Source organism: Triplophysa rosa, linkage group LG23 (genome assembly GCF_024868665.1).
Source record: "Triplophysa rosa linkage group LG23, Trosa_1v2, whole genome shotgun sequence".
Classification (NCBI taxonomy): Eukaryota; Metazoa; Chordata; class Actinopteri; order Cypriniformes; family Nemacheilidae; genus Triplophysa; species Triplophysa rosa.
Genome location: NC_079912.1, coordinates 15,223,415 through 15,233,907, shown reverse-complemented (window position 1 = coordinate 15,233,907; position 10,493 = coordinate 15,223,415). Strand labels below are relative to the sequence as shown.

General features: G+C 37.5%; 1 protein-coding gene across 1 annotated transcript in view; it reads left to right on the top strand.

Annotated features, from left to right (window-relative positions):
- Positions 1–10,493, top strand: part of dpyda.1 (dihydropyrimidine dehydrogenase a, tandem duplicate 1) — a 154,578-nt gene that overhangs the window by 56,408 nt on the left and 87,677 nt on the right. The window contains 2 exon segments of the mRNA XM_057322035.1: positions 7,685–7,846; positions 8,039–8,108. The gene's annotated coding sequence lies outside the window, so the exon portion shown is untranslated.

Here is a 10,493-nt window from a genome sequence, read left to right as displayed (position 1 = left end):
CCTCCCTCCAACCCTTTCTTTCTTTCTTTCTTTCTTTCTTTCTTTCTTTCTTTCTTTCTTTCTTTCTTTCTTTCTTTCTTTCTTTCTTTCTTTCTTTCTTTCTTTCTTTCTTTCTTTCTTCCTTCCTTCCTTCCTTCCTTCCTTCCTTCCTTTCTTTCTTTCTTTCTTTCTTTCTTTCTTTCTCTCTCTCTCCCTCCCCCTCTCTCTCTCTCTCTCTCTCTTTCTTTCCTTACTTTTCTGTAACAGAGCATTACATAAGATGTGACCTTTCAACATTGGAATCAAATAATGTTTATCATATTGACTCCAGCAGTGAGGAGTTTACTCTACCTTTTTATTTTTAAACTATGTTTGCGAAGCACTGCCTTCATTCTCAGTTATTATTTTTTCCTTTTACTTCTTCTCTTTCAGAGCCAAACAACAAAGTTATTCTTATGTGATGATATCTTCTGGCTATATGTGTTACACAATTCTGTGTTGCTCATTAAACTTAATCAAAGAGACTCTTCTTTACAACGTAAAGCATTTCTAATTACGACTCCTAGCCTAAGAAAACGTATATCTGCTAAACCAAAATAAATGTACTAATAACATAATGTAATTTCCTATAGAAAGAAATTAAACCGCGATTACGCTGCCTCCGCGTTGATCTTAGAATTTCGCATATCGCCTGAAGCCGGCCATGTGACTGTCTTATTTGCCGACTGAATGAGGTGAAGAATTAGTATAATTTATTGTTTCAAATATCTCTTAATGCCGGCATCCTAATTATGAGGCTTTCACGTGGAGCGTTTTTGGATTTCTCTACAAAGGGATGTAAAGGAATTTAAACTCGGGGAGAAATTAAAGCGCCGAGTGTTTGCAATTAATTTCTGTAATTTCACACGAGTCCTTTGCGGTCTTTTTAAATGTCATCCACTCACATGATTGACATGCTAATTTCTCCCTGGCAATATGCTAAAATATGCTAAGTGGAAGGCAGGTTGAGGGAGTCAGATAACAGCATTGTTTGTAGGCTTCAGGCCCAGAAGTCAGTCGCTCGGGTTCAGTGGTTTTAAGGAGCGAATTAACCCGTACGGCTCCGTGCAGCGATGAGGTCTGCAATCTTTGGCTCTGATTTTTCGGCATGTCCTGTTTGCTTTCATTGTCACCGTCATGCCAACAAAAACAAATCACTGAAAAAAGTCATACTAATGAGTCCATTGTACGCATATTTTACCCACAATGCACTGGAAGCTTTGTGGGTAAAATAACCCACAAAATGTGAGCGAATGACAGAATATGTGTTTTCAAAGATGAACCGATCGATACCAGAGCGGACGTAATATAGACACTCAGCAAGCACTTGTAAGACTAAGATGTTTCTGGAAAAAGCTTGAAGTTTTTAGAAGCTGTAGGATCAATAGTTGGGAAGAGTCGACCGCTGTGATTGTTGCTGCTTAGACTCGTCAATATGAGGTCATATTATTACACGGTACAAATGACCCGTCATTTGTGTGGGCTTCTCAAATCACACCCGAACTATAAGAATCTTTTTCTCATTTTGAAATCGATTACAGTAGGTTCTGTTTTAAATGAGAAGAACTATTGATTGTTTTGTTTTCTGGAATTTCTTATTACTGACAACAACATTAGCACCTGAAGGATAAGCACTTAAAGGAATAGTTACCCAAAAAGAAAACGATATAATTATTTACCCAACGTCGTTTCATTTTCTGTTTCCTTCTTAAGCAAAACACAGATGTTTAAAATAATGTAGATTTTCTTCTCACAGTGAGATTTTAAACGGATCTTCTTGAGCTTAAAGTGTCTCCACTGTCCTATCCTAATAAAAGGCATAAAAAGCCCATAAATATAACTTAAAATATAACTAGTGTAGAATATACAATATGAGTTTTTAATGTTTTTGCATCCTTGAGAAGCTCGAGAAAGAGTCACAATCCAATATGAACTGAAACCCCAAAGAAGTGCTTGTAAAAATACACATTTTGGTTTCGAAGAATGAAGAAAGGGGCTTTGAGCAAACAAGCGTGAGTAAATAATAACATTTCCGTTTTTGGATGAACTTTTTCTTTAGCATACTGTTCTTGAATTCTGCATTATTAGATGTGCCAAAGTAACTTTCTTTAAAAAGTGATTTAAAACGAGTATAAAGCTGTCAAGTGCTATGTGCTATTATTTTTTTCCGGTGGATAATAAAACGCATACCAATATCACACGGACATACATTATAGGAATGACCCAAGACATTTATTGGGAAGTGCGGCCTCTTTTTGCTTGGGACAGTAACCACCTAGCGACCACCTGGAATCCCTTAGCAACCACTCAGAGGATGCTCTCTGGCAACCACCCAGGTCACCTGGCAGCTAGTTTTCTTCGGGCAAACATCATTCTTTGCTCTCGGTTATCGTTATGCATAAGGGTCAGAGGGGTCAGGGACTGCCGGGCAAGTTAAAGTCAGAGAGTTTGATCCTCCCGCCTCCCCAACAGATGCCCATCGATAAGCCCTGTCTAACGTGGGGGTTCTGCTCTCTGGGTGATGTATTATTTTAGATTTTTCACGGTTAAAACGCTCTTGGCTGCAAGCGTACCGTACGGAAGCTCAAGGCAGGGATCACTGCTGAAGAAAATGTGATGCTGCAGGAGATAAATGGAGACGCATTACTTACAAAGAGCGCCGTCACAAACCCTGGCGCTTTTGTTAAAACCCACTTTGTCAAGCCAAATTGTGAAGTCTCATGTTCTTTGTTTTGGTGATCATGTGATATGCTGTACATATTTTCACATGTGATGCGCAGTGCTAGGTCTTTTTCATATTTACCATCTTGGGTTTATTGTTCTTGTTATACTTTTCTTCCCCAAGCTTCTGTTGATAAAGTGAAGCCCGTTTTCTTACCCCTCAAATACACAAAAGCAACTTTTATATATCTTGACTGATAAGACCGAAGCACCAGATATGAAACACAAAATCAGAGAATGTTTGTGAAGTCTATTTGTAGTATTTTTGTACATAGTTCATTAGTCCTGACAGCTTCAGTTTGTGGAAATACCAGAATATGATCAGGATACCGGGTGGCACCGATCTGTCCGACATCCACTAATGAGGATCATTATTTTAACTAAGATATAACACCTTCAACGAGAGTAAATATAAGTGTATGTAGATGTATATTTGGTGAGACTAAACATATATTTTATATAAGTATATGTAATTATTTATAGTATAAATGGTTGTTTTAAGTCTGAATGGATGAGCGACCATATCAAGGAACTTCAAGACATTGTGAAGAAGCTGATAAACACACGACTATGATCGCACAGTTTAATTCTATATCGACGTGCCAAGTTGCTTTGCAGCTTGGCAACCGTAAGGACGGTAGGCTATTGTTTTGGATCATTATTAATAATAGATGTATTTTTATTGAACCTCGTTGTTTCTAGCACAGTGTTAAAAAGCCACGAGAGGCTGCGTGTTGTAATGATTTACAGGTACACGGTTTATTACATTTGATATATATTTATGCATTTTGCAGACACTTATCTACAGCATAGTGACTAACGGTGAATTCAATGCATGTATTTGATCAGTATGTGCATTCTCAACGTGCATTTTATCAAAAGCGTTTCATGCAATTGCAAAACCTGTACATGAATTGTTTTGTGTCCATAATGGAAGTCAATGAGGGCCAGTGTTGCAACATTCTTCAAAATATCTTCTTTTGTGTTCTTCAGTAGAAAGAGAGATTGATATGAGGGTGAATGATGTGTTGAATTTGTGATTTTAGGTTGAAATTAGAAAACATGGGTTTATGATGTCTGACTAGATGTATGATTTGTTCACAAGTCACATGCCGTCTTGTTTGGCAAAGGTTAACATTCAAAAGGGGCGGTTACGGCTGTGTTATTGAGGACTTGTAGAGATGTGTCTGATGAGAGGTGGGTGTTTAATTATTGTATGATTTAACGACTGGTTTCATTAATAACCAGTTTAACTTTTTAAATCATGCTGTGTGCTTTCACCTGACTGCCCTTGTCTTTTAAAGCCAGACGTAGCGGTTGAATTATTGAACAGTGGGTGGAGAGGGTCCTGTCTGATATCTGTATGACGCAGATGATGTAAAAATGTCAATGGAATATGCTAATTTTATATATATGTTTTTTTTTTTTTTTACGCATTTGACCATGCTTTTTGACCTGTATGTGCATTCCGTAATGAGTTTTGCCTTTCACTTCCATGAGATGCAAATGTGAATAACATTGACAGTACATCGACCTGCAATTAGTTCAAACCCAAATAAAAATGATGTCATCATTTATGCATTCTTATGTCCTTCAAACCATATTCAATCTGTTCGAATGATTTTAATTTGAGGGCTTTTTCTGCAAATATTGAAGTATGCCGTAAATATGATGCATTAATCCACATTTTATGAAATGAACTTAAATCCTAAATCAGATGACTGCATGATATTTGCTGATGATGTAAAACGGATTCGTGCATTTAGTGCAACGCTTGTTTAAATTGGGTAAGCTAAGATAGCCGGAGCATTTCCTTGAAATCACATTGAGGTCGAGCATCGTGTGCTGAGAGCTGATTGGTTCTGACAGAAATGGCCCAGTATTCCATCTCTCAATCACTTAGTGCCTCATTACGGATGTCTTCTGCTTTCCATCTCGGTCACAATGGATCTTACGAAGTTCTCGCGTTACAGGTCCTCACAAACGCTCCGATCTCTGCCAAACAGTTTTTATCATATTAAGACAGCATTTCGCCTCGTATGGGAAGCTGTATATTTCGCGGCATTTAACCCCAGCAAAATGCATCTCGTCTCTGTGTTCCTATTTAGGTGTCCAAGATTCAGCTCGATGGTACACGCTTTGTCCTCGGTTTTCTTGGAATAGATGATAATTATGGTTAAAATTGTGATAAAAATGATAATGGTAGGTTTTGGGACATTGAAAAGCCTGAAGCTAATGCCTAAACATGAGAAACCACGGAGATTACATTATGTGTGATTATGTGTAATGATATTAATGATTTTTAACAGTGGCAAATATTCGGCGCATATGATCCACAATAGACATTAGAGGCCGGAAGGAGTCCATTTCAGAAATAGAAACTGGAACATGTATCTGTTGATGTGAGACTTCATTTTTTTATATTATTGATTCTGTCTGCCCTATGCCTGTCAAACAAAATCTTTTTAAAATATGTACAAGCATTGTCAAAGTGCAGCATTTTAATTATAGATGTTAAAGGCTTTGTTATTTTATGGAAATCGTTGGGTGAGACATTTTCTTTTTTTGTGGAAGGAAGTAATACAGATTTAAAATAACATGAGGGTGAGTGACAAATGATGACACATATTTGATTTGGGGTTTCATATTGGACAGATTAGGCTTTATTGAAGATGGGGAGAGTACATACTGTTCCTAATCATCATTTTTGTCTGATGTTGGCATGTCTTCCTCAAGCTAACAGACACAAAATGATCGATGGCCTCTCCGCACAATAAGGTTTTCTCACGTCGAAGGACTTTCTTCCTCTTGTTGCGAAAGCCAGTAAACCAGGTGTGTATTTATGAAAATATCATGGTTTTTCCCACTTGATCCCATCGATATACCATAATTACACCACAAAACATTTTTGCAAGAGCCAAAATATGTTATAATCAGAAAACCATTGCATCGTCTTTATTCCAAATATTGGCATCCTGTCTTTTGTCTTGTATTTTGGAATATTTGTTCATTGTCAGAATGGGTGGAGACATTGTTTCAGAGTGGTTTGTGAAGCCAGGTGTAATTACTGTTTCTGGGTTTTTCGGAATGATCAAAAAGAACAAAAAGCAAGATGAGGGTGTTGTTTTCATTTAGATTAATGGAGGCTCACAATATTGCAGTTAGAATCAAATGAAAATGGAAATTTTAGGGAAAGAAGTCTATACACCGAATGAATAAAACCTCACTTATATATACAACCAAATGTAATGTACAGCCCTGCCTCTTACTGTAAGTTACCACATTAAGGCAGTTGGCCAAAAAATTGTTGGAATGAAACGGGGAGCTCTTATAAGCATTTGAGGTAATTCACCATATGCTGAACAGCTTTAGACCATCTCGGCTGCATTATAAAACGGATCATGTTGACTTCTGGGTATGAGCTGCTTTCAAAGCTGTTATAAAATGCAGAAGGCACACCTGTAACTACATAGTCTATATTAATTCATGAAGTTGCAATATTGCTTGGCATCCGTAAACATCCTTCAGTTATGACTAATGAGCTTTATTACTTGACGAAAGAATTTGATAAACCAAATAATAATATTAGTAACTATTTTTTGATCCTTCTGTTTTCCTTCCATGGGAGGCTTTATATAAACATGTTTATATAATAAAGTTAATGTATGTAACAGGTATATAGAGATGTTTGTTACTGTATGTATATACACATCTGTTTGCAAATCTGTCTCTTTGTTTCCTATGTTTTGTGTCTTGTCTACATGCAAAAGTATGACTTAACATAAAATATTTGGACAAAGTGTTAAACATGCTGTAGGCCAGAACTTGACCAGGATTTGATAGGATTAAAACAAGTTGGACTGTGATACTATTGGTAAAAAATATTTTTCCCCAGCCATGTGGTCTTGATTTACATCAGCTGAAAAATAGTTACTATATTTTGACAGTTATGTATGATTTGTGATTTTTAAAAATTAGGAATTGTGCCCTTTTTGGCAGTAAAATACACTAATGAATTTTGCATAATGGGACCAACCACATACAGCGGCAAAATAAATTTAAGGGACGATTTTCTTTATTTACTATTTACATATGTGTTTAGGTAAAATTATCATTTTCGTTTGATTATGTGGACTACTAACAGTATTTCTCCCAAATTTCTAATAAAAATGTTAATTTTCAGAAAAGGAAAACTGTAAAAATAGGTGAAAATAACAGAAAATATGCTGTGTATTTTCTCAGAACTCCTTTATGTCTTCAGAGGTGTATAAAGAGCTTTCACAATGAAGCGTTTTGTTTTTATTACCTTAGAATGAGCGATTTCTATCTACATACACCGCGGGTCCTCTTGCATATAATTCGCCATGTTCTGTCAGCCGTCGTAGTGTTTCGTACGGGAGGGGTGGAGTGAGAGGTTGGTTGCAATTCGCAACATTGCCGCTAGATTTCACTGACTGGACCTTTAAGCATGAAATAGTCTGATTGATTTCTTGTAGTTATAAAGGCCATTACAAACTCTCTTCCCAGGCTCACAGGCTCTTGTTTTGTGTTTGAGAGAGTGACGCAGATGATTTTAAACCCCAGAGGAGCTGAACTGATCCGATCCTGATATATTCAGTAGCATGTATTATGAAATGCTGAAATCACCGCGTTCAATATAAGTGCAGTCACCCTTATCACATCATAAGAATAAAAGCAACGCAGCGAAAGGTGCGGAGTATGAAATCACTGATACAAGGACATTTCTGGAAAATATGAAAGACAAAACGACGCGCTGCACCGGGCCCTCGTGGAAGCAGAATAATTTGATAGTGACGCAGGTTCCGAGATGCAATTTTACAGCGATTTGAGCACCAGTATCTGCTGAGCTGATAAGTGAGAACGGTTCTGCAGGCAGGATTCATGTTATTTTTGTCCTCTCGTCCTCGTCTCCTTTGGGTTTAAGGGATGTGCGGGTGTCGCTCATACGCTGCCACGGCTTCACGGCACAGTGATCGTTCTGGGAGCTGGAGACACGGCCTTCGACTGCGCCACTTCCGCCCAGCGACGTGGAGCCCGACGGGTGTTCCGGAAGAGCTTCACCAACACACAGGCAGTTCCAGAGGAGGTACAAAATAAAAGGGGTTGTTTTATTCCTGATTAAAAATATATGTCTAATCTTTTTTTTGTTGAATATTCTTTATATCCTGAAATTTGATCTGCAATTGGTTTTAAACGCCATTTTTATAGGACATTAAACGTTAATCTTTGCCATCAATCTGTAAAAGCGCTCTAATTGAAAGCTTTCATTTTTTTCAAGGGTGGAGAGGAAGAGAACAAGAACAAGTCGGAGAAGACCAAGAAAGCAGAGAAACTTGGAGAGATAGGACGTGAGAGAAAGAGAGTAAACATCAGGCATCAGAGTGAAGCTTATTAATATTTGGTGTGAAGGAGAGCTTTATGAAGCGCTCTGTGTGGCTGTCCTCTCTCTCCAGACCACTGTCACCTCTCTTAAGCCTTTCCACTCTCATTTATTGCAGACTTTCCTTTGCTTTCAGGGGGAGATTACTGTCAATTGTTCTACTTACACACAGGGCTCTCTAGTGAGCTATAGACCCGCTTCCCGCTTCTGGTAATGATGCCAGCCGGCTAAACGTGTCATGATCAGCCCCATTTAGACAAAGGTGTGAAAAATGCGTGTCAGATGTACTGAGGGATGTTATTTGTTTCGCCGGTATGATGAGACAGGGCTTGGACAAAGCACAGTTTTATAAAAACATCTGTTTTTAAAGAAAAAAGTAAACGGGAAAGAAGTTTTATATATATATATATATATATATATATATATATATCACTCTAAAACAAATCCGTAAAAATAAGGCACAATATACTGTATTAATATGAAGGAATTTTCCGTATTCATTTTTACAGTTGTTTTAACTGTATTTTACATTTTGCACTGCATTAAATTGCGTGTTAGCATTGACGGAAATGTCCGTAAAATAAAGGAAAATGTACTGGTAATTTTCTGCCAGTACTTTATCCGTTTTTATTACCGTTTTTTTTACAGTGTATATATATACAGTATATAAATATATATATATATATATATATATGAGGTGATACTTGATGGACAAAGTTCCATGCGCACAAAAAGCATATAATGTCCAATGCAACAGCTGGAAAAAACAACAGTTTCAAACCTGTATGACTTTCTTTCTTCAGCAGAACACAAAAGAAGATAGTTTGAAGAATGTTGGTAACCAAAAACCAACTTCTATTGCATGGACACAAAACCAATGCAAGTCAATGGGGACCAACGATTTTCTGCTACCAACATTCTTCAAATTATTCAAATAGAAATAGGAAAGTCATATTCGGTTGTTAAGTGGTGACGTAAGGAATACCGTTTCCGGGTCCAAGCATCTATTCCTTTCAAGCGGGGCTACAGCTTAAACAGCTGTTAATGAGCACAGTTTACTCACATCGCATATTTAAGTGGAACATTTATTAACTCACAGTATGCACTACAGTCTCTCCGACATCGATATTTGAATAAATTATTAAAAATATATCACTGACAGGCCATGTGGGATTTCGTTACGAAGATAAAAGTTAGAATCTTGGTGTAATACAGTTCAAAGTAGGGAAGGAAGGAGGCGGGAACCGGCGAAGATTCAAAAACTTTAATCAAAATAAACAAACAATAACACGGAAGTAAAAGGGCCGACAGCCACCTCACGGTAGACTGCCGGCCACACAAACATAAATAAAACTTAACATATGTCCGGGCCCGGTCCTCTCTCGTCAGTAGTCCTGTAGCCTCTTCCCGCCTTCCTCGTTACACTTGGTTTTCCGATAGTTTTACAGCTCGCCATGAGCGTATATTAGCATCTTTTGTTGTTTGCCTATAGCATCTTATTGAGCTTTTGGACCCGGAAACAGTATATGACCTTCCATATAGGGTGGTATGTGACGTCAGGCTAGACAAGTGGATAGGTTTGAAATGACAAGATTTGGTTGACATTTTTGGTTGAACTATTCCTTTAAAACGTATTATGAAGAACGATGGTAACCGAACAACATTGCCACCCATGACACAAAACCACTGAGACATTCCTCAAAATATCTTCTTTTGTGTTTCACTGAAGAAAGTGTCATACTGTATAGCTTTTAAAAGACACGAGAGTAAATAAATCTCTTTAACCTTAGCATTGAACTTGTAATGAAAAAAGTATTTCACCATGGAAAAAATCCACGCTTCTTTAAGATCTAATTCACACATTGTACTTCACATCGCCCACCACATTAAGGTAAAGTACAGTAATTGTTCACATCTGTTTATACTCTCGGCTGAAGATACGTGGCTAATACAGTCACCATCATCTTCACATCATTAATACTGTTTATAAGCTATATTAAGTTTAAGACTCTCGTAGGCGTATATAATCAGAAAAGAGCGCTCGAGCGCGCGCTGATGTAAACCCAGACAATTTATGGAAGCGTGCAATATAAGAAAAAATTTGAATTGTCACCTTACATTAGCCCACACTGAAGGGTTTCTTTCAGGTGAAGTTATGATTCACCCAGCCTTTTTCATCCTTGTTTTTCTGTAGTCTCCGGAAAAAAAAGTGTAAACTTTTGATGTGCATCCCCAAACCGAGGTGCAATTGATGTTTTTTAAATGAGGTTCATTATCTCACAGCCAGATAAAAGGTTCGACCTTTGCTAGTTATGAGCTCTAACTTGGTACTTTTTAGTTTTGTTCTGACCAA